Source organism: Staurois parvus, unplaced genomic scaffold (genome assembly GCF_062004578.1).
Source record: "Staurois parvus isolate SC_StPar_1 unplaced genomic scaffold, SC_StPar_1.0 ptg000301l, whole genome shotgun sequence".
NCBI lineage: Eukaryota > Metazoa > Chordata > Amphibia > Anura > Ranidae > Staurois > Staurois parvus.
The window spans coordinates 428,932-451,508 of NW_028318097.1; the positions used below are offsets into that span (position 1 = coordinate 428,932).

At 46.3% G+C, this 22,577-nt stretch overlaps 1 protein-coding gene across 1 annotated transcript in view; it reads right to left on the reverse strand.

Moving 5' to 3' along the window:
• The window catches only part of LOC149457847 (uncharacterized), a 192,233-nt gene that overhangs the window by 163,358 nt on the left and 6,298 nt on the right, over window positions 1–22,577 (reverse strand).

Below are 22,577 nucleotides of genomic sequence, written 5' to 3' on the forward strand. Positions count from 1 at the left end.
TATGGTATAGATACTGCAATTTACGCCTTTTTTTTTTTGCTATACAGCGCTGCGCTAGTTTAATGGACAACTGCCCAGTCATGCAATATGGTACATAAATGGAAATTTATTTTGGTGGTATTTGATCACCTGTGCACTTTATTTTTGGCGCTATAAACAAAAACCTTTTGCAAATTTTTTTTTTTTAGAAAAACAATATTTTCTCATTTCTGTCAAAAAATATAAAAAAAAACTAATTCCATCATAAATTTAGGTCCAAATGTATTCTGCTACACGTTTTTGGTTAAAAAAATCCCAATAAGTGTATATTGATTGATTTGTGTGACGTTATAGCGTCTACAAACTAGATTTGTAGTCTACATTGGTGTCAGTGGGGGCAGGATAATGCCCCATCATTGGTGTCATTTGGGGGAGGAATCGTGCCCCATCGTTGGTGTCAGTGGGGGGAGGAATCGTGCCCCATCGTTGGTGTCAGTGGGGGAGAGGAATAGTGCCCCATCGTTGGTGTCAGTGGGGAAGAGGAATAGTGCCCCATCGTTGGTGTCAGTGGGGGAGAGGAATAGTGCCCCATCGTTGGTGTCAGTGGGGGAGAGGAATAGTGCCCCATCGTTGGTGTCAGTGGGGGGAGAGGAAGAGTGCCCCATCGTTGGTGTCAGTGGGGGGAGAGGAATAGTGCCCCATCGTTGGTGTCAGTGGGGGAGAGGAATAGTGCCCCATCGTTGGTGTCAGTGGGGGGAGAGGAATAGTGCCCCATCATTGGTGTCAGTGGGGGAGAGGAATAGTGCCCCATCGTTGGTGTCAGTGGGGGAGAGGAATAGTGCCCCATCGTTGGTGTCAGTGGGGGAGAGGAATAGTGCCCCATCGTTGGTGTCAGTGGGGGAGAGGAATAGTGCCCCATCCTTGGTGTCAGTGGGGGGAGGAATAGTGCCCCATCCTTGGTGTCAGTGGGGGGAGGAATAGTGCCCCATCATTGGTGTCATTTGGGGGAGGAATAGTGCTCCATCGTTGGTGTCATTTGGGGGAGGAATAGTGCCCCATCGTTGGTGTCATTTGGGGGAGGAATAGTGCTCCATCGTTGGTGTCATTTGGGGGAGGAATAGTGCCCCATCGTTGGTGTCATTTGGGGGAGGAATAGTGCCCCATCGTTGGTATCAGTGGGAGGAATAGTGCCCCATCATTGGTGTCAGTGGGGGGGAAATAGTGCCCCATCATTGGTGTCAGTGGGAGGAATAGTGCCCCATCATTGGTATTAGTGACACCAATGATGGGGCACTATTCCTCCCACTGACATCAAGGATACGTACCTTGCTGACCCTGCTCCAGCCTGGGCTCACTCCCTCCCTCTCCCATCTACAGCCAGCATACCTGGCTGCAGCAGCACTGTCTGCATGGTACAGACACTTACCGGTCAGCTGTCTTCCTTCTCCGGCCGCTCTCCTCCTCTTCACTCGCTCGATCTTCGCGGTGCCGCTTGGCTCCTCCTCTCCAAGCTCCACCTCCTCACCAGTGATTGGCCGCCTGTGTGCCTCTCCTAAGCTACAGTTCCGGCGGCCAATCACCGGCGAGAGGTCGGAGCTGTTGAGTGATCCAGGGGGTGTGTCCAGATGACAGGGGCAGCATGTCATCCCGCCCACACCTGGAGACGGATAGAGGAGTGGTGTCTCAGTTCCTAAGACCATCGGAAATATGTGTTTTCGATGGTCTTGGGTGACCCCTGTGAAAGGGTCGTTCGACCCCCAAAGGGGTCGCGACCCACAGGTTGAGAACCGCTGGTATAGATAATGGAATTTACGTAGCTTTTACTTTCTGACTGCCCATCACATTTCTTGAGGTGCTAAAAAACCAGAACAGTACAAACACCCCAAAATGACCCATTTTCAGAAAGTAGACACCCTAAGCTATCTGCTGAGAGGCATATTAAGCCCATGGAAGATTTATTTTTTTCTACAAGTTTCTGGAAAATGACAAACTTTTTTTTTTTTTTTTTTTTTTACAAAAAGTTGTCATTTAAATAATATATTTAAATGATGCCATGGGCATATGTGGAATTACACCCTAAAATATATTTTGCTACTTCTACTGAGTATGGAGATACAACATGTGTGAGAATTATTTGGAGCCTAGCCACATACAGGAGCCTTAAATCCAATGACCACTTTGAAAGCCTGAAGGTGAGCAACTTCCTCATTTCACTTCCACACTACCTATCACAGTTTTGAAGGCCCTGAAATTTCAGGATAGCACCAACCCCCCCAAATGACCCCTTTTTGGAAAATAGACACCCCTAGGAATTTAAAAAGAGGCATGGTGAGTATTTTGCAGATCTCATTTTTTTTTCTCACAAGGTTTTGAAATATAAAAAAAAGAAACGTTTGTTTTTTTTTCTTCATTTTCCAAAACCTTGTGGCAACAAATGAGATCTGCAAAATACTCACCATGCTTCTTATCAAATTCCTTGGGGTGTCTACTTTCCAAAAAGGGGTCATTTGGGGGGGTTTGGTGCTATCCTGGCATTTCAGGGCTTCCGAAACTGTCATAGGTAGTCAGGAAGTATAATGAGGAAATAAAGTCTTTTAAAAGCCTGAAAGTGCTTATTGGATTTTGGGGTCCTGTACTTGGTACCCCCATACTCGGGAGAAGTAGAATGTATTTTGGGGGGTAAATCCACATGGAATGTGCAAGCAAAAAATCATTTAAGAGACAATTTTGTGTAAAAAAAAAAAAAAGAAGAGCTTTTCATTTTCCAAAAGCTTGTGGTAAAAAAATAGTCTTCTATTGATCCAACATGCCTCTCAGCAAATAGTGTGGGGTGTCTACTTTCCAAAAAGGGGTCATTTTGGGGGGTGGGGGCATTCTATGCCCAGCATTAGAAGTTTATGCCACACATCTCACTCTTCTAACCACCTGGAGGCCAAGCTTTTTCTGACACTTTTTGTTCACATGAAAAAAATCAGTATTTTTTTTGCTAGGAAATTAATTTAAACCCAAACATTATATATTTTTTTAAAGCAAACACCCTTGTGAATAAAATGGTGGGTGCTGCAATTGTTTCATGTTTCATAGTACTCGCGCAGCGATTTTTCAAACGCAATGTTTTTTTCAATATTGGCCAATTATTTGGTAAAATATAAAAGATGATTGTATGCAGAGTAAACAGATACCAAACATAAAATGCTTTAAAACTGTGCATGCCCCGTGCAATGGCGACAAACTGCATACGTTTTTAATATCCATAGGCAATGTTTTAAAAGCCTTTACAAGCTGCCATTTTAGATTTACAGAGGAGGTCTAGTGTTAGAATTACTGCCCTTGATCTGACATTAGTGGCGATACCTCACATGCATGGTGCAACTGCTGTTTCCATACTGGCACAGGGTCAAGGCTCATGAACGCAGGTGCGCCCGTGTGCGGGGGGGGGGAGGGTACTTTTTTTTTATTTTGATTTTGTTAATTATTTTTACACTATCCCTTTATTTTATTTGTTTGATCACTTTTAATGCTATCACATGGAATGCAAATATCCCCTATAACTTCAATGGGCATTGTCATATATTCTTTTTTCAGAAATCTGGGGTCTAACAGACTCTAGATCTCTCCTCTGCCCTTACATTATCTAATCAAACCAAGATCGGTGTGATCAGATGCTTTCACAATTTACAAATGGCGCTGTTTATATCCTGCAAAACTGAAGTGATGAAATGCTCCTAGCTTCACTTTCTTAAGACTATAGAGATGATTGGCACCATTCTGGTCTCCAATCAGCTCTATGGTCAGCTGGCAGAAACACCGGCTGCATTCTCAGGTTTCCCCCGATGCCACAGGACTGCCCGAGAAGGCAGTGGAAGTGAGCGGGGGAGGGGGGCATCCTCTCCCGCTGCTTGTACAATCAATCCTGCAGCTAATTATCCACTAGGATTAGCTTTACATGAAAGCCGTTTGACGGCTAAAAAAAGATACCGGGATAATGCCTGCAGCTGTAGTCGTCATCCTGGTATAACCATTCAAAGTCCAGTGTTGTACCAGTACATTGCTGGTCCTTGTTGGGTATATACACCGTGTTCCAAATTATGATGCAAATGATATTTTTCTCATTTCCCTCAATAATTGATGTAAATAACAGTCATCATAATTCTCAGGTTACAACTAGAAGAGTACAATTCACATTTTATTGAACAAATCTCCTAATGATAACAGGATTTTTGTTCCAAATTATTCCACACAGGAAGTTTCAAAACACTTTATAGGTTGCAAAGAACTGAAAATTGTCATTTGTTGTGTTTGCAGCATATTTACTGAAATCAAAAGCTATTTCAATCAAACTTTTAACAACATTTTAACTTTTTAAACATTTGAAGCGGTCACGTTACATTGTAACATAGAAGCCCTTATCTGATAGCAGATCACAAGTCTTGCATCCATTGAACTTGTGAGTTTTTGGACAGTTTCTTCTTGAATTTGTTTGCAAGATGTCAGATTAGCCTCCCAGAGCTGCTGTTTGAATGTAAACTGCCTCCCACCCTCATAGATCTTTTTCTTGAGGATGCTCCAAAGGTTCTCAATAGGATTGAGGTCAGGGGAGGATGGAGGCCACACCATGACTTTCTCTCCTTTTATCCCTATAGCAGCCATTGATGCAGAGGTATTCTTTGCAGCATGAGATGGTGCATTGTCATGCATGAAGATGATTTTATTATGGAAAGCATAATTCTTCCTTCTGTACCAGGGAAGGCAGTGGTCAGTCATAAACTCCACATACCGTATTTGCCGGCGTATAAGACGACCCCCTACTTTTCCTGTTAAAATATAGGGTTTGGGCTATACTCGCCGTATAAGACTACCCCTCTTCCAACGCACACCAAAAATTAAAAAACATCAGATTTGATTTCAATATGGTATGGTATTCCAATGATGGGGCACTATTCCTCCCACTGACACCAATGATGGGGCACTATTCCTCCCACTGACACCAATGATGGGGCACTATTCCTCCCATTGACACCAATGATGGTGCCCCATCATTAGTGTCAGTGTGTGAGGAATAGTGTCCCATCATTAGTGTCAGTGGGAGGAATCGTGCCCCATCATTGGTGTCGGTGGGAGGAATAGTGCCCCATCATTGGTGTCGGTGGGAGGAATAGTGCCCCATCATTGGTGTCGGTGGGAGGAATAGTGCCCCATCATTGGTGTCGGTGGGAGGAATAGTGTCCCAACATTGGTGTCGGTGGGAGGAATAGTGCCCCATCATTGGTGTCGGTGGGAGGAATAATGCCCCATCATTAGTATCAGTGACACCAATGATGGGGCACTATTCCTCCCACTGACACCAATGACACTTGCTGACTCCTGTTCTAGTATGGTACTGCTGCAGCCAGCATATGTGGTTGCAGCAGCACCTCTGCACTGCACACTTACCCTCACTCGATTTTGGCGGGTCCGCTCGCCTCCGCCTCCTCACCCGTGATTGGCCGCCTGTGTGCCTTTCCTGAGCTACAGTTCTGGCGGACAATCACTGGTGAGGAGGCGGAGCCGAGCGGCAGGAGTGAGGGAGTGGCCGGAGTGACTGAAGGAGCAACGCTTCCTGGATGGATCGTCGCGGGAGACAGGTAAGAGACTGTAGCCCTCTACCCACCCCTGTACTTGGTGTCCCTTCCGTCGGAAGGGGGGGGCGGCGGCGGCAGCACCGCGCCACCCCCTAAAAAGTGCCCCCTGACGTGTACCGGCGTATAAGACGACCCCCGACTTTTGAGAAGATTTTCAAGGGTCAAAAAGTCGTCTTATACGCCGGAAAATACGGTACTTTGCAGAGGTCATCTTTACACCTTTGGGGCCCCTAAAGGGGCTGACCAGCTCTGTTCCCATGATTCTGGCCCAAAACATGACTCCACCACCGCCTTGCTGACGTTGCAGCCTTGTTGGAACAGAGTGGCCGTCCACCAACCATCCACTACTCCATCCATCTGGACCATCCAGGGTTGCATGGCACTCATCAGTGAACAGGACTGTTTCAAAATTAGTCTTCATGTATTTTTCTGCCCAATGCAGCCGTTTCTGCTTGTGAGCATTGGTTAGTGGTGGCCGAATAGAAGGTTTATGCACAGTTGTAAGACTCTGGAGGACTCTACACCTTGATGTCCGTGGGACTCCAGAGGCACCAGCAGCTTCAAATATCTGTTTGCTGCTATGTAATGGTATTTTAGCAGCTGCTCTCTTGATCTGATGCCTGGATCTGGCAGAAATCTTCCTCAATGAGCCTTTTTCTGCACCAACCCGTCTGTGCTCTGAATCAGCCACAAATCTCTTAATAGTCCAATGATCACGCTGAAGTTTTCGTGAAATATCGAATGTTTTCATACCTCGTCCAAGGCATCAAACTATTCCACTCTTTTTGGCGGCAGAGAGATCCTTTTTCTTCCCTATATTGCTTGAAAATGGTGCTCTGCTTAATAATGTGGAACGCCTTCCTTTAGTAGTTTTTCCATAAATTGGACCCACCGGCCAATCTAATTATCACAGGTGTCAGATTGTTTTCAGTGATCAAAAGAGCCCTGACACATAATGCCATTCATGAGTTACACTGAAAAACAAAATATTTAATCTTTGTGACACTTACATAGAATTTGCATAATTTGGAACACGGTGTATACTACTTTTTTTTTTTTTGTATGCAGCTTATGGACTGAATGGAAAAAAGAGAATATCTGCCAAAAAAAAAATGTGTGGTATGCTCACCATTAAAATATACCACCCTGCATCCACCCACTTCTAATGGTGGGCACACATTAGGTCACACTTTGCCACAAGCGCCAGTTCCAAGATTGTCCAAATGTCTAAGTAGTGGCATGCTTGAATAAAAATTGTCCACGTATAAGTGGTACCCCATATGGAAAAAGGATAACACCAAGTCCCAAACTATCTGGCCACTACTCCCCATGTAGTCTGGGCATCCGGGGGGCTCCATGTGACTATCTTTTCCCTCATAAATCCGAAATTTATAAGTATAGCCTGTTGTCCTCTCACAGGTCTTCTACTTCTTGACCCCATTTGGCACGGTTGCTGGGGAGAAATTGTTTGAATGCAAGGCGGCCAGAAAAATTGAGGAACTCATCAACGCAGATTTTTTGCTGGGGAGTATAGACATCGCAAAATTCAGCCCCTCGTAAATCACCTTAACCAAAAATTTGCAGGAGTCAAATTCATGGTCACCTCGAGGATGACAGAGTGTATTGTCGTTGAAATGCATAAATCACATTATTTTCTCATATCTATCCCTGGCCATGGCAGCAGAGAACACGGCATATGATGAATCGGGTCTGCGGACCAATACAACTGCAATTAATTTTTTTAGTAATGCCCATATTGAGGGTTAGGCCCCAAAAAAATATAAATTTGAAAACCGTAATTGGTTTCTATGTGAATGGTCTGGCAAGGTTTGAATTTGGGTTGGCGGCGATACATTGTTGTGCATATAAAATGCTTTGATCCACAATCAATGCATACAGATCTTCCATGAAAAACAGCTCCAAAAAATCAAGGGGAGGAGTTAAATTTGCTATTTCCACCTGAATTCCGGGTTGGACAATGAATGGGGGAAGTACAGGTGCTGCAGTATTTGTGGGCTGTCAATTGGGATTTACAAGCACATCCAGAAGGATACTAGGGGCTCTATGGGCCTGTGTGCAAATTCTTGGTGGTTGAGGGACAATACTTGTGCTCGCCACCACACCAGCTTGTACTGCACTTATGGGACTCACCACGTCACCAAGTCATACTGCAGTGCTCTTAGTATTATTATTCAGGATTTATATAGCACCAAAAGTTTGCTCAGCGCTTTACAGTATAACGGGAGACAATACAGCAACAATACAGTTCAATAAGTTAGGAGGGCCCTGATCCTGGGAGCTTACAATCTAAGAGGTATGTGAATGACAAGGATGTACTAGGCCACTAGTACTCGCCAGTTCACCAAAAGGTAGCGTGGCACTAGTACTGGCACTCTGCTGCATATGAGAGTCATCAACATTTACCGGCAAGTGCTAGCAGAGATCAGGCCTGATTTTGCCAACACTGCAGTTTTGTGTGCAATGTATCAAGTGACAGTGACCTACTAACACTGCACTTGCTGGGGGAGAAGGAGGGGGGTAAGCGTAGGGGCTAGAGATGAGCGAATTTCTCAAAAATTTGATTCGGCTGATTCGGCGAATTCCAGTGTGAAATTCGATTCGATGTGAATTTCTTCGCTACGAAGTTAACTTATTAAAAGGGTTTCTAGGCTTCAGAGAGCCTTTAAATTAGTGCAGAACACTGTACCTTTAATTTAAATGCCCTTGGAGATGAGGAAAGAGAAGGAGAAGGATGAGAAGAAGGAGAAGGATGAGAAGAAGGAGAAGGAGAAGGATGAGAAGAAGGAGAAGGAGAAGGATGAGAAGAAGGAGAAGGAGAAGGATGAGAAGAAGGAGAAGGATGAGAAGGAGAAGGATGAGCAGAAGGAGAAGGAGAAGGAGAAGGATGAGAAGAAGGAGAAGGAGAAGGATGAGAAGAAGGAGAAGGAGAAGGATGAGAAGAAGGAGAAGGATGAGAAGAAGGAGAAGGAGAAGGAGAAGGATGAGAAGAAGGAGAAGGAGAAGGATGAGAAGAAGGAGAAGGATGAGAAGAAGGAGAAGGAGAAGGATGAGAAGAAGGATGATAAGAAGGAGAAGGAGAAGGATGAGGAGAAGGAGAAGGATGAGAAGAAGGAGAAGGATGAGAAGAAGGAGAAGGATGAGAAGAAGGAGAAGGATGAGAAGAAGGAGAAGGAGAAGCAGAAGGAGAAGGATGAGAAGAAGGAGAAGGAGAAGGATGAGAAGATGGAGAAGGAGAAGGATGAGAAGAAGGAGAAGGAGAAGGATGAGAAGAAGGAGAAGGAGAAGGATGAGAAGAAGGAGAAGGAGAAGGATGAGGAGAAGGAGAAGGATGAGAAGAAGGAGAAGGATGAGAAGAAGGAGAAGGATGAGAAGAAGGATGAGAAGAAGGAGAAGGAGAAGGATGAGAAGAAGGAGAAGGATGAGAAGAAGGAGAAGGAGAAGGATGAGAAGAAGGAGAAGGAGAAGGATGAGGAGAAGGAGAAGGATGAGAAGAAGGAGAAGGATGAGAAGAAGGAGAAGGATGAGAAGAAGGATGAGAAGAAGGAGAAGGAGAAGGATGAGAAGAAGGAGAAGGATGAGAAGAAGGAGAAGGATGAGAAGAAGGAGAAGGAGAAGGAGAAGCAGAAGGAGAAGGATGAGAAGAAGGAAAAGGAGAAGGATGAGAAGATGGAGAAGGAGAAGGATGAGAAGAAGGAGAAGGATGAGAAGAAGGAGAAGGAGAAGGATGAGAAGAAGGAGAAGGAGAAGGATGAGAAGAAGGAGAAGGATGAGAAGAAGGATGAGAAGAAGGAGAAGGATGAGAAGAAGGAGAAGGAGAAGGATGAGAAGAAGGAGAAGGATGAGAAGAAGGAGAAGGATGAGAAGAAGGATGAGAAGAAGGATGAGAAGAAGGATGAGAAGAAGGAGAAGGATGAGAAGAAGGACAGTTCTGTGACAGTTTCTGTCTATTTCTGACAGTTCTGGGACATTCACTCCATACAGCGGTTGAAAGATTGTATCTATTTTTTTCCATAAATGACATTCTGCAGATACACTTAGAGGAGCGCTGCAGATACACTTTTTGCCGGCTTGGAATTATTCTTATTTTCATCCTACTTCTTCTTCTTCTTCTTCTTCTTCTTCATCCTCATCCTCTTCTTCTTCTTCTGAGGATGAGGATGAAGAAGAAGAAGAAGTAGGATGAAAATAAGATTAATTCCAAGCCGGCAAAAAGTGTATGTGCAGAGCTCCTCTAAGTGTATCTGCAGAGCTCCTCTAAGTGTATCTGCAGAATAGAGGAACTCTGCACATACACTTTTTGCCGGCTTGGAATTATTCTTCTTTTCATCCTACTTCTTCTTCTTCTTCTTCATCCTCATCCTCATCCTCAGAAGAAGAGGATGAGGATGAAGAAGAAGAAGAAGAAGAAGAAGAAGTAGGATGAAAAGAAGAATAATTCCAAGCCGGCAAAAAGTGTATGTGCAGAGTTCCTCTATTTCTGACAGTTCTCTCACAGCTTCTTCACATGTACAGCGGTTGAAACATCTGTATCCTAAATGGAAACTAATAGATACAATGTTTCAACTGCTAAACATGTGTTCCTTCTGTCAGAGAACTGTCAGAAATAGCGGAGCTCACTGCAGGGACACTTTTGCCGGCTGATCGGGAAATGTTCGATTCGCGCACCCGAAGTAGGCAAAATTTCGGATTCGACGCGAATCGAATATTTCCTGAAATTCGACTCGAATTCCGGTTCGCCTGGTTCGATTCGCTCATCTCTAGTAGGGGCTAAACACAGGTGCCGGGGCTGATCCCACTAACGATGTATGTATGTATGTGTATATATATGTGATTTTGTGCACCCATGCCGCCCTGTAGCAGTATTTCTGCTACAGGGTGGTCAGGACTCGGTTACAGAAGCGGTTTGTGTTATGGTGCTGCGTTACTTCAACTGACAATTGCACAGTCATGCAATGCTGCACCAAAATTAAATTTACATCCTTTTTTCTCCACTAATTGGGCTTTTTTTGGTGGTATTTGTTCGCCTGTGCAGCTTTTTTTTTGGCGCTGTAAAAAAAGTCCGACAATTTTGAGAAAAAAACAATATTTTGGACTTTTTGCTATAAAACATGTCCAGTTAAAAAATTAAATTTCATCAAATTTCGGCCAACATGTATTCTGCGACATGTCTTTGCTAAAAAAAATGCCAATACATGTAAATTAATTGGTTTACGTGAACGTTATAGCGCTTACAAATGGCGGTATACATTCTGGGTTTTCATTTTATTTATGCTTCTAATAGTGGTGGTCAGCAACTTATGGCGGTAATCAGCGACTTATGGCGGGACTGCGGAGGACATTCTGACACTGTGGGAGAACTGACTTGGGGTCACTGACATCCCCGGTGACACCAATACAGTGATCAGTGCAAAAAAAAAAACACTGACACTGTACTAATGGCACTGGGGAGGAAGGAGTTAACTTCTGGAGACAATCAAAGGGTTAACTGTGTGAGGTGAGTATTTTACTAGGGGGCAGGGGTGTGTACTGCTCTGTTACACACTGATCCCAGAGGCTGTGTCCAGCGATCCTGGAACAGTGAGCTTAAAGCTGACAGGGAGGAAAGCGCCATTGAAAACAATGCAGCCTTCCTCTCTGTCAGTGATTGCCGGCAATCTCCGGTCTCCAGAGGGTAATCACTGGCCAGGACCCGATGATTGACATCCGCGGGCACGATCAGTGCCGCGGGTATGGCGGTCATGCGCTTCGCGCGTGCCCCCTACCCTGGAAAGCAGGATCACATTTATATATGTGATCCTGCACACAGGGGCCACCTTATAGCAGTACTGTACTGCGGGCGGTCCCCTAGTGGTTAATAGCAAAAGTTCAAAAATAGTGTTTTTTTTTTTTTTTTCTCAAATTTTTGTTCTTATTTTGCTTATAGCACAAAAAATTAAAAAGGCATAGAATCAAATACCACTGAAAGCTCAATTTGTGGGAAAAAAGGACATACATTTCACTTGGGTACAGCGTTGCATGACTGTGCAATTGTCAGTTAAAGTAACGCAGTGCTGTAATGCAAAAAATGGCCTGGTCATGAAGGGGGGTAAATCCTCAGGAGGGCGAGGAGTTAAACATAGATACCACAAATGCTACATTTACCAATCATGTGGTGCCAAGACAGTTATTAAGGAATCCCCAAAAGTTATATACAATGGCTTCCAGATAACTGAACTTCACTCTCTGAGGACTCATGGGTGTAACTCTCTGGTCTAGGTGATTTATTGACATTTGTATCATTGTGTTTGGAACATCTAAACATTGATCCTTTGTGGTTGTAGTGATGATACATCTTCATATTTACATTATCTTCATCACTTCCCTTTGTATACATAACACTAAAGAACATATTTCAGAGGCTTGCTCTCTCTTCATCCTTAGTGACCAGCTGAGTTATTACATTTTATTTTATATTTTACACTTTTTAGCATAGTTGGGATCTTAATTTTTTGCCATCCAGATTTTTCTTTTCACAGCTTAATATTTCCTCCTAGGACAGTAGACCGCTTTCCACTTCAGTTTTTAACAACGTTTGTGTATGAGACTGGGTGGTGGCCATTTTGGGAGGAATCAGGGACCGTGTGCATTGGGTAGGTTATTTTTTTATTTTTATTTTTTTTTGGAGTTCTGCTTTACAAGGGCCAGAAAAGAGCTTTAACATCAGCAGGTAAGGTGCATTTATCCAAAACAACCAGACCTAAAAAGGCTCTGCCTGACCCAAGATGGCCACCAGAGTCACATGGGGCAGGAGCAGCCAATGTGATAGCTTCATTAAACAGGGAATCATAGAGGAACCCTGTTCAACTTGACTTTCTCTCCAACTTTAGTGCCGTTGTGGGAGAGCGCCACCTGCAGTGGAGAAAGTAGACTGCACCTGCCTATAACCAGAAAAAACTAGAAAACGTTTTATACTGGTGTATTTTTAAATCACAGCTAAACATTCAGTTTATTCCTTTTGCTAAAAGACCCTGGATGTCTCCCCTGTGCTCCACTGAAGGGAATACAGCACACATTGCACTGCACTAGATTCTTTCCCAGCCATGATGGGCGGGGCCACTGAGATGGGTCCCGGAAGTGACATTTTACACATCCAGGTCAGCAACAATAAATGGAGGAAATCAGATGTGTGTCCACTCAGCTCCCTCCCCCCCCCTAACAAATGGAACCAGCTATGCTGGTCCTGAGCCCACAGATGGGCAAGTGGAGCCCAAGATACATGGTGGGGAGTGCTCAGGGGAGGCTGTTTCCAGGAGGTGTGCAAGTAATCAGGCACCTGCAGATGCCCTGGACTGCTTGTATCTGACAGCCAGAAGTCATCTCATCAGATGTACACACAGTCCTGGTGACTCACATAATCCTTTGGTATCACCTATTTTGGATGTGTAATCAATTTAACTGTTCAAGTTAGCTTTCTTTTACCTTTAACTGCCAGATCAATTTTTTTTTTTTGCTTTTTTTTAATCAATATATCACCTACCAAGATGGCAGCAATGGCAATGTCAGGAATGGACTGGCCAGCAATGGTGGGACTCACCTGCCTTTTGATCTGCAGTACCAGGGCTGGCCAGCGGATGCTCCCAGCAATCAGAGACTCAACTTTGCAGCCAGCTAACACCTGTAACTGATTATGCTGGGGTATTTAAGGGATGGCCAGACCCACAGACTCTGCCTTGGTGTGTGTTTGTCCTGGGCCCTGTATCCTGTTTCTGAACCGCTGCTGACTTCTCCTGCTCTGATCCTGGCTCGCTCCTGACCATCCCTCTGTCTGACCCTCTGTACCATGCTGCTTGCTACCTGTTCTGATCCCTGGCTTGTGACCCTGACCATCCCTCTGCCTGACCCTCTGTACTACGCTGCTTGCTACCTGCTGAACCTGGCCTGTGACCCCGACCAATCTCCGCTTGCTCCCCCTGTACCTACCTGCCCTATTGATATTGACCTGGCCTGCCTGACGACGCTTGCTTGTATGTACTGTTATCTGTGGGTGGTTGGTTGGGTTTGTTTGCACTGTATTATGTTTTAGTATTGCACTGCGTTTATGTTTGTATTGTTAGTGTTAATAAATTATATTGTTTATAACATATCTGAAGCCTGCGTTTCCCTGCGTCAGCCACACACCTCTGGTCACACCTGGGAGCCCTGACATTACACCAAGGCCAATCCTGACCAGAAGTGGCTGCACAGGGAAGCCATCTTGGCTTGTTGATGGGAAGGATGGATCTGGATGAGGTTGTGTATTTATATCTGCTAGTGTTTGATGACAGGGAGTATGCTTATCAAACTCTGAAGGAGTATCCCCGGGATCAACTACTAGAGTGTATACGGCTCGCTCATGTTCTAGTAGATCAGGGCACAGAGTTCTCTGAGGTGCAGCCTTTGATTGAGGTTTGTGCTTAGTTGGTTTCATCTGGTTCCCCCGAATGCAGGGATGAATTTTTGCCACCATTTAGTGCAGACCAGGTAGAGTCCCTGGTGTGGTTATTAGAGGATGATGTGGGTTACTTTCTGGAGCGTTATTCCACATGTTCACCACAGACACTAAGAGATTGTATAAACGCAGTGCAGTCATTGACCAGACAGGCTTTGTGTAAGCTCAGCTTTGTTCAACCCATACTGCAGACATGGACAGACTTGTTGCACCCAGCCTCAGTCAGCTTACAAAAACCCAGTCCTGCTTCTAACTCTACTCCTGTATTCCCACCAGCTCCTCCAGTTACAGCCCAGTATACTTGGCTATCTACCGCATGTCAGTACCCTGTTCCCACTCACTGCACCTATCCTGCCTTTAACCCTGTAAAAAAGCCCTCTGTAGCAACTGCTCCCTCTCCTGTTCCATCCTCCAGTTTTTCTCTGTCTCCAGCTGCTCAATTAGTTTGCAGACCTGCGTTTACTTGCAGTGCTCCAGTAGTTAAAAACCAGAAAAAAGCGAAAATTCTTTCCAACCAATACCATCCTGCCAGTATCTAAACTGGTGAACCTGCCTTCCGTGGTTCAGCCTGATGCCTGTACTCGGCCTGATGCCTGTACTCGGCCTGATGCCTGTACTCGGCCTGAAGCCTCTACTCGGCCTGAAGCCTCTACTCGGCCTGAAGCCTCTCTTCAGCCGGATGCCTCTCTTCAGCCGGATGCCTCTCTTCAGCCTGAAGCCTCTACTCAGCCTGATGCCGCTACTCAGCATGATGAACTGATCCAGCCCGACGGTCCTATTAGGCCAGTTGACTCGATGCCCGCTGTTGATCCAGATGATCCGGTACCTGATCCAGTGCCCGCTGTCGTGCCAATTGACTCAGAGCCCGCTGTCATACCTGGTGACCCGGTGCCCACTGCCTTGCCAGATGACCCGGTGCCCGCTGGCAAGCCAAATGACCTGATGCCTGGTGACCCAGTGCCCGCTGTCATACCTGGTGACCCGATGCCCGCTGTCGAGCCAGACAGTCCGATACCTGATGACCCGGTGCCCACTGTCGTGCCTGTTGACTCGGAGCCCACAGTCTTGCCAGACGACTCGGTGCCCGCTGTTCCGCCAGTTGACTCGATGCCCGCTGTTCCACCAGTTGACTCGGTGCCCGCAGTCTTGCCAGACGACTCGGTGCCCGCAGTCTTGCCAGACGACTCGGTGCCCGCAGTCTTGCCAGACGACTCGGTGCCCGCAGTTCCGCCAGTTGACTCGGTGCCCGCAGTTCCGCCAGTTGACTCGATGCCCGCTGTTCCGCCAGTTGACTCGGTGCCCGCAGTCTTGCCAGACGACTCGGTGCCCGCAGTCTTGCCAGACGACTCGGTGCCCGCAGTCTTGCCAGACGACTCGGTGCCCGCAGTCTTGCCAGACGACTCGGTGCCCGCTGTTCCGCCAGACGACTCGGTGCCCGCAGTCTTGCCAGGCGACTCGGTGCCCGCTGTCTTGCCAGACGACTCGGTGCCCGCAGTCTTGCCAGACGACTCGGTGCCCGCTGTTCCGCCAGACGACTCGGTGCCCGCAGTCTTGCCAGACGACTCGGTGCCCGCAGTCTTGCCAGACGACTCGGTGCCCGCAGTTCCGCCAGTTGACTCGGTGCCCGCAGTTCCGCCAGTTGACTCGATGCCCGCTGTTCCGCCAGTTGACTCGGTGCCCGCAGTCTTGCCAGACGACTCGGTGCCCGCAGTCTTGCCAGACGACTCGGTGCCCGCAGTCTTGCCAGACGACTCGGTGCCCGCAGTCTTGCCAGACGACTCGGTGCCCGCAGTCTTGCCAGACGACTCGGTGCCCGCAGTCTTGCCAGACGACTCGGTGCCCGCTGTTCCGCCAGTTGACTCGGTGCCCGCAGTCTTGCCAGACGACTCGGTGCCCGCAGTCTTGCCAGACGACTCGGTGCCCGCAGTCTTGCCAGGCGACTCGGTGCCCGCTGTTCCGCCAGTTGACTCGGTGCCCGCAGTCTTGCCAGACGACTCGGTGCCCACTGTCGTGCCTGGTGACTCGGTGCCCGCCGCTTCGTCTGAGGGCCCGAGACCTGTCGCTCCATCTGGGGGTCCGGCGCCCGCCGCTCCGCCTGAGGGCCCGAGACCTGTCGCTCCATCTGGGGGTCCGGCGCCCGCCGCTCCGCCTGAGGGCCCGAGACCTGTCGCTCCATCTGGGGTCCGGCGCCCGCCACTCCGCCTGAGGGCCCGAGACCTGTCGCTCCATCTGGGGGTCCGGCGCCCGCCGCTCCGCCTGAGGGCCCGAGACCTGTAGTTCCGCCTGGGGGCCCGGTGCCCGTCGCCCCGCCTGGGGGACCGGTGCCCGTCGCCCCGCCTGGGGGCCCGGTGCCCGTCGCCCCGCCTGGGGGCCCGGTGCCCGTCACCCCGCCCGGGGGCCCGGTGCCTGCTGCTCCGCCTGGTGGCCCGCTGCCTGCTGCTTCGCCTGGTAGCCCGATGTGCCTCTGCCCGGAGTCCTGCCCGATGTGCCTCTGCCCGGAGTCCTGCCCGATGTGCCTCTGCCCGGAGTCCTGCCCGATGTGCCTCTGCCCGGAGTCCTGCCCGATGTGCCTCTGCCCGGAGTCCAGCCCGGTGTGCCTCTGCCCGGTGTACCGCTGCCCGGAGTCCTGCCCGGTGTGCCAGTCTTTGATATCCCGCCAGTTACCAGACCCGGGCGGTGGAACATTTTTCCCAGCTAGGACTGTTTGGAGCGTCCTGAGGCCGCTCCTTGAGGGGGGGGGTACTGTCAGGAATGGACTGGCCAGCAATGGTGGGACTCACCTGCCTTTTGATCTGCAGTACCAGGGCTGGCCAGCGGATGCTCCCAGCAATCAGAGACTCAACTTTGCAGCCAGCTAACACCTGTAACTGATTATGCTGGGGTATTTAAGGGATGGCCAGACCCACAGACTCTGCCTTGGTGTGTGTTTGTCCTGGGCCCTGTATCCTGTTTCTGAACCGCTGCTGACTTCTCCTGCTCTGATCCCGGCTCGCTCCTGACCATCCCTCTGTCTGACCCTCTGTACCATGCTGCTTGCTACCTGTTCTGATCCCTGGCTTGTGACCCTGACCATCCCTCTGCCTGACCCTCTGTACTACGCTGCTTGCTACCTGCTGAACCTGGCCTGTGACCCCAACCAATCTCCGCTTGCTCCCCCTGTACCTACCTGCCCTATTGATATTGACCCGGCCTGCCTGACGACGCTTGCTTGTATGTACTGTTATCTGTGGGTGGTTGGTTGGGTTTGGTTGCACTGTATTTTGTTTTAGTATTGCACTGCGTTTATGTTTGTATTGTTAGTGTTAATAAATTATATTGTTTATAACATATCTGAGGTCTGCGTTTCCCTGCGTCAGCCACACACCTCTGGTCACACCTGGGAGCCCTGACAGGCAAAGTCCGTACCCTGACATCACGCCGCCGCGTCCGTGATTCTGAGCGGCGGCCATCTTGGTATGTGATATATTGATTGTTCCACATGGAATGTTTTTATGGATTACTTTTATGACTATTAAACTACTACACTATATACCAACCCCTGGGCTCCGTTCGGTGAGCATCTCTACGTAGGACCTAACTGGACTGGTAAAGTTGCTGGAGAGTGGATGGCATAGATCTCATGATATTCATGCTACTGACCAAGTAGCTCTTTGGTGAGTACATAGTGGTGGAGGACCTTGCACTGGATACAGAGTACTTTGTGATGTCAATCATGACAGGTATTGTGAAATCCCACAATTTTACAGATATATAGATTTACATTGGGAGGACTTTATTGTGCAGGATTCTGTTGTTGGCTATACTGCGACATTTACATTTCATTTATTTTGTTTTCTTTCACTGTTTTGTTTCATTATTCACTTTTATATTTTTCTTATGCCCTGCACTGCTTTTCATTTACTTTGGTATTGAGATTTTGTCACTAACTTTTTGTGCCAGCTGCTTCCGTATCTATATTCCGTATTCATATCTACAGTCATGGCCGAAATTGTTGGCACCCTTGATATTTCTCCAGGAAATCATGTATTTCTCACGAAACGTATTGCATTAACACATGTTTTGCTATACACATGTTTATTCCCTTTGTGTGTATTGGGACAAAACAAAAAAAGGGAGGAAAGAAAGCAAATTCGACATAATGTCACACAAACCTCCAAAAATGGGCTGGACAAAAGTATTGGCACCCTTTCACAACTGCGGATAAATAAGAATGTTACAAGCATGTGATGCTCCTGTAAACTCACCTGGGGCAAGTAACAGGTGTGGGCAATATAGAAATCACACCTGAAAGCAGATAAAAAGGAGAGACGTTCACTTAACCTTTGCATTGTGTGTCTGTCTGTGCCACACTAAGCATGGACAACAGAAAGAGGAGACGAGAACTGTCTGAGGACCTGAGAACCAAAATTGTGGCAAAATATCAACAATCTCAAGGTTACAAGTCCATCTCCAGAGAACTAGATTTGCCTTTGTCCACAGTGCGCAACATTATCAAGAAGTTTGCAACCCATGGCACTGTAGCTAATCTCCCTGGTCGTGGACGGATGAGGAAAATTGATGAAAGATTGCAACGCAGAATAGTCCGGATGGTGGATAAGCAGCCCCAAACATGTTCCAAAGACATTCAAGCTGTCCTGCAGGCTCAGGGAGCATCAGTGTCAGCGCGAACTATCCGTCGACATTTAAATGAAATGAAACGCTATGGCAGGAGACCCAGGAGGACCCCACTGCTGACACAGAGACATAAAAAAGCAAGACTACAGTTTGCCAAAATGTACTTGAGTAAGCCAAAAGCCTTCTGGGAAAACGTCTTGTGGACAGATGAGACCAAGATAGAGCTTTTCGGTAAAGCACATCATTCTACTGTTTACCGAAAACGGAATGAGGCCTACAAAGAACAAAACACAGTACCTACGGTAAAATATGGTGGAGGTTCAATGATGTTTTGGGGTTGTTTTGCTGCCTCTGGCACTGGGTGCCTTGACTGTGTGCAAGGCATCATGAAATCTGAGGATTACCAAAGGATTTTGGGTCGCACTGTAGGGCCCAGTGTCAGAAAGCTGGGTTTGCGTCCAAGATCCTGGGTCTTCCAGCAGGACAATGACCCCAAACATACGTCAAAAAGCACTCAGAAATGGATGGCAAAGAAGCGCTGGAGAGTTCTGAAGTGGCCAGCAATGAGCCCAGATCTAAATCCCATTGAACACCTGTGGAGAGATCTTAAAATTGCTGTTGGGAAAAGGTGTCCTTCCAATAAGAGAGACCTGGAGCTGTTTGCAAAGGAAGAGTGGTCCAAAATTCCGGGTGAGAGGTGTCAGAAGCTTATTGATGGTTATAGGAAGCGACTGATTTCAGTTATGTTTTCCAAAGGGTGTGCAACCAAATATTAAGTTAAGGGTGCCAATACTTTTGTCCAGCCCATTTTTGGGGTTTTGTGTGACATTATGTCATATTTGCTTTTCTGCCTCTGTTTTATATTTGTTCCAATACATACAAAGGGAATAAACATGTGTATAGCAAAACATGTGTTAATGCAATACCTTTTTTGTGTGAAATACTTGATTTTCAGGAAAAATATCAAGGGTGCCAACAATTTCGGCCATGACTGTATATTCCATATCTGTATTTCGTATCCATGTGTATATTCCGTATCCATGTGTATATTCCGTATCCATGTGTATATTCCGTATCTGGATTCCGGTTCCTTATCTGGATTCCGATTCCGTATCCTTACCGCTGGTTCATGAAGTCTGAAGCCCTGCTAGAGTGGTACTGGAGGTTCTGTGAAATACTCCATCAGTGAGCAGACTCGCATATTTGGTGAGTAACGTTTTTGGTATCGTTAGCTGGTACATGTGTACTGGTGAAACTCGAAAAATTAGAATCTGGCGCATTCGTTGATTTATTTCAGTGTAGCAACTTAAAAGGTGAAACTAATATATGAGACTCATTACATGCAAAGCAAGATAGTTCAAGCTGTGATTTGTCATCATTGTGATGATTATGGCTCAGTCCTGCCCTAAGAGTTCCTGCATGGCACTTCACTTCTGGGCTCTGTGGTCTCAGAACTGGCATAACTGGTGCCATTGAGTAGAAGAGAGGGAGACAAACAAGTCCATTCACTGATCTCTCCTACCTAGCAATGTGTAAAATGTCACTTCCAGGTCCGGCTGTTACTCTCCCAGCACCTATAGTTGGGGAAGAAGCTAGGGGAGCACAACCTGTACTCCATCAGTTGCAATTGGTTGAAGTTGACTACGAGGCACGGTAATAACCTGCCATACATTACGGTGTGATTTAGCACACATGCATTGGCTGTCTGAAGAGTAAGGATTGAGCCAATCAGGAGTCAGCAGCTGAGATGACCAGATCCAAAAATGCCTAAGTAACAGAAGCCTAGCAAACCAACTATATACAATATGTACAAATATATACAATATGGGAAGCAAGAGTACCAGGGGCAATGCAAGAAGAAGGGGGATCAGGACTGGGTACAAGAACAAGGTGAGGATCAGTAAGGGTGCAAAAATAGTTCAAAAGCAAGATGGATCTGGCAGCAAGCAAGGCAATGAAAACACTGACACAAGGAGTAATAGCAGAGGTGGAGGTTAAATACCCTCCCAGCAGGCGTGACCAGGTGGAGCTGATTACAGGAACCTGACAGCTACTGGGAGACACCTGCTGGTGGTCACTGGAACTGCAGCTATCAGCTCAGAGAACCACAGTGCCATCAGCAGGTAAACTCGGCCCCAACAGATCCGGCAACTCGTTCTTCTGAATAATTAGCTTTGTTACATGGAGTAGAGTGTACAGGAAAGACTGACTTGCGTGTTTTGACAATAGAAATTAATAAAGCTTCATGACTCTGGTTAAAGCTTATTGCCAAAATGCGTAAGTCAGCTTCTCCTGAACACTATGGTGTTATTAAACATGAATGGAACCGCAGAGCACATGTCAGAACATCGCACGTTTTCATGTGCTGCGGGAATGTGTGCAATATCGCACATGCTCCAACATTGCATAGGTGTGGAGGACACCTTGGAGAGATTTCCCCTCACTTCCTGCTTTGGGGACAATGTTTTACCATCCAGGAAGTGAGGGAGAATTTGCAATAGAGAAATACAGAATTTTGGTCACTACATGGAGCTGACAATCATAATACTCATATTAGACAAAATGCAGCGATCTTTCATGAAGGATGGGCAAATTCTCGAGGCACACACAGCAATCTTTTTTTCAAATAGACCCCTTAATGTATTCGTATTTCATTTATTCCAAAATACATATGTAACCCACAGAGGATCTTTCACATAACAGCTGCAAGTTTGTAAACATAAAATCATTTGGTTGTATTAGTGCAATAAACAATATATACAGGTCTGTGCTCCCAAATACACAGCAACATAAAATACGATTGGAAGACCTATAATAATAGCAGAGTAGATAGGACCACACTGACTGGGAGGTCACCGAGACATGAACACTGACAATGACAGGGAAATTTTTTGGGTGGACTGCCCCTTTAACAAATGTATCCCAATATTCATTGGATGGAAATATGAACCGTACATTATGAGGATGGAAGTCAGAAATCTTCATCCTGTTTTCTTTCTTTATATAAAACATGACCAAATCTTATTTAAAGGTATTAAACTAAAACATTGGATAATTATTTTTTCAATTATATTTTTTATTATAGTTTTATATACAAAAAAACTTTTTTTTTCACAACATAATCCTGTAAAAAAGTGAGCCCTTCACTTTTTTGTTATAAAATCTATAATTCAACCAGCCATTAATATCACGAGAGCATCACCTTAATACTTATACACCTCGTATGTTAAAGTTCTTAAATCAAACCCCTACATAAAGAAAACACGCACACTAAAAACATTCAAAACAAAATATAATTTGCTTTTTTTCTCCTTCCACCACCCCCGCAAGCCCCCCTATGATCCATTCAGGGGCATATACCCCTCCATGTCCTATAATCAGCTTTTTTTTTTTTTTTTTGTAGCCATATTGCCCACCTCAGTCTATTCCCTCAGCACCGAGGATGCACAAAAAGATATCCACGGAGACCATATTGCAAAAAAATTCTCATCATTATCTCTTAACATTGCATGCAGTCAGTTCCTCCATTCTCCAAAGGTATTGCATTTCCTCTACCCATTCCACTATTTAAGGGGGGTCTGAAAAAAAAAAACCCTTTTTGGCCTCCCTGACAGAGCCTGGGATGATGGACAGCAATGCCATCTGCGGAGTTTGAGTAATTTTGGTATTTGTTATAGATTGGTATACATTGAATACAGCTGACCAAGAAGGAACAATCGTGGGGCAGGGCCACCAAAGGTGGAGTAGTGTACCTAGGTGTGTTTTACATCTCCAATATTTGTTTGACTTTTGTGGGAATAGTCTGTGCTTACTGGGTATTGGTTCCATCTTGATAATAGTTTAAAGCTCTTTCCTGGATTCTGCTTACTGTGGAC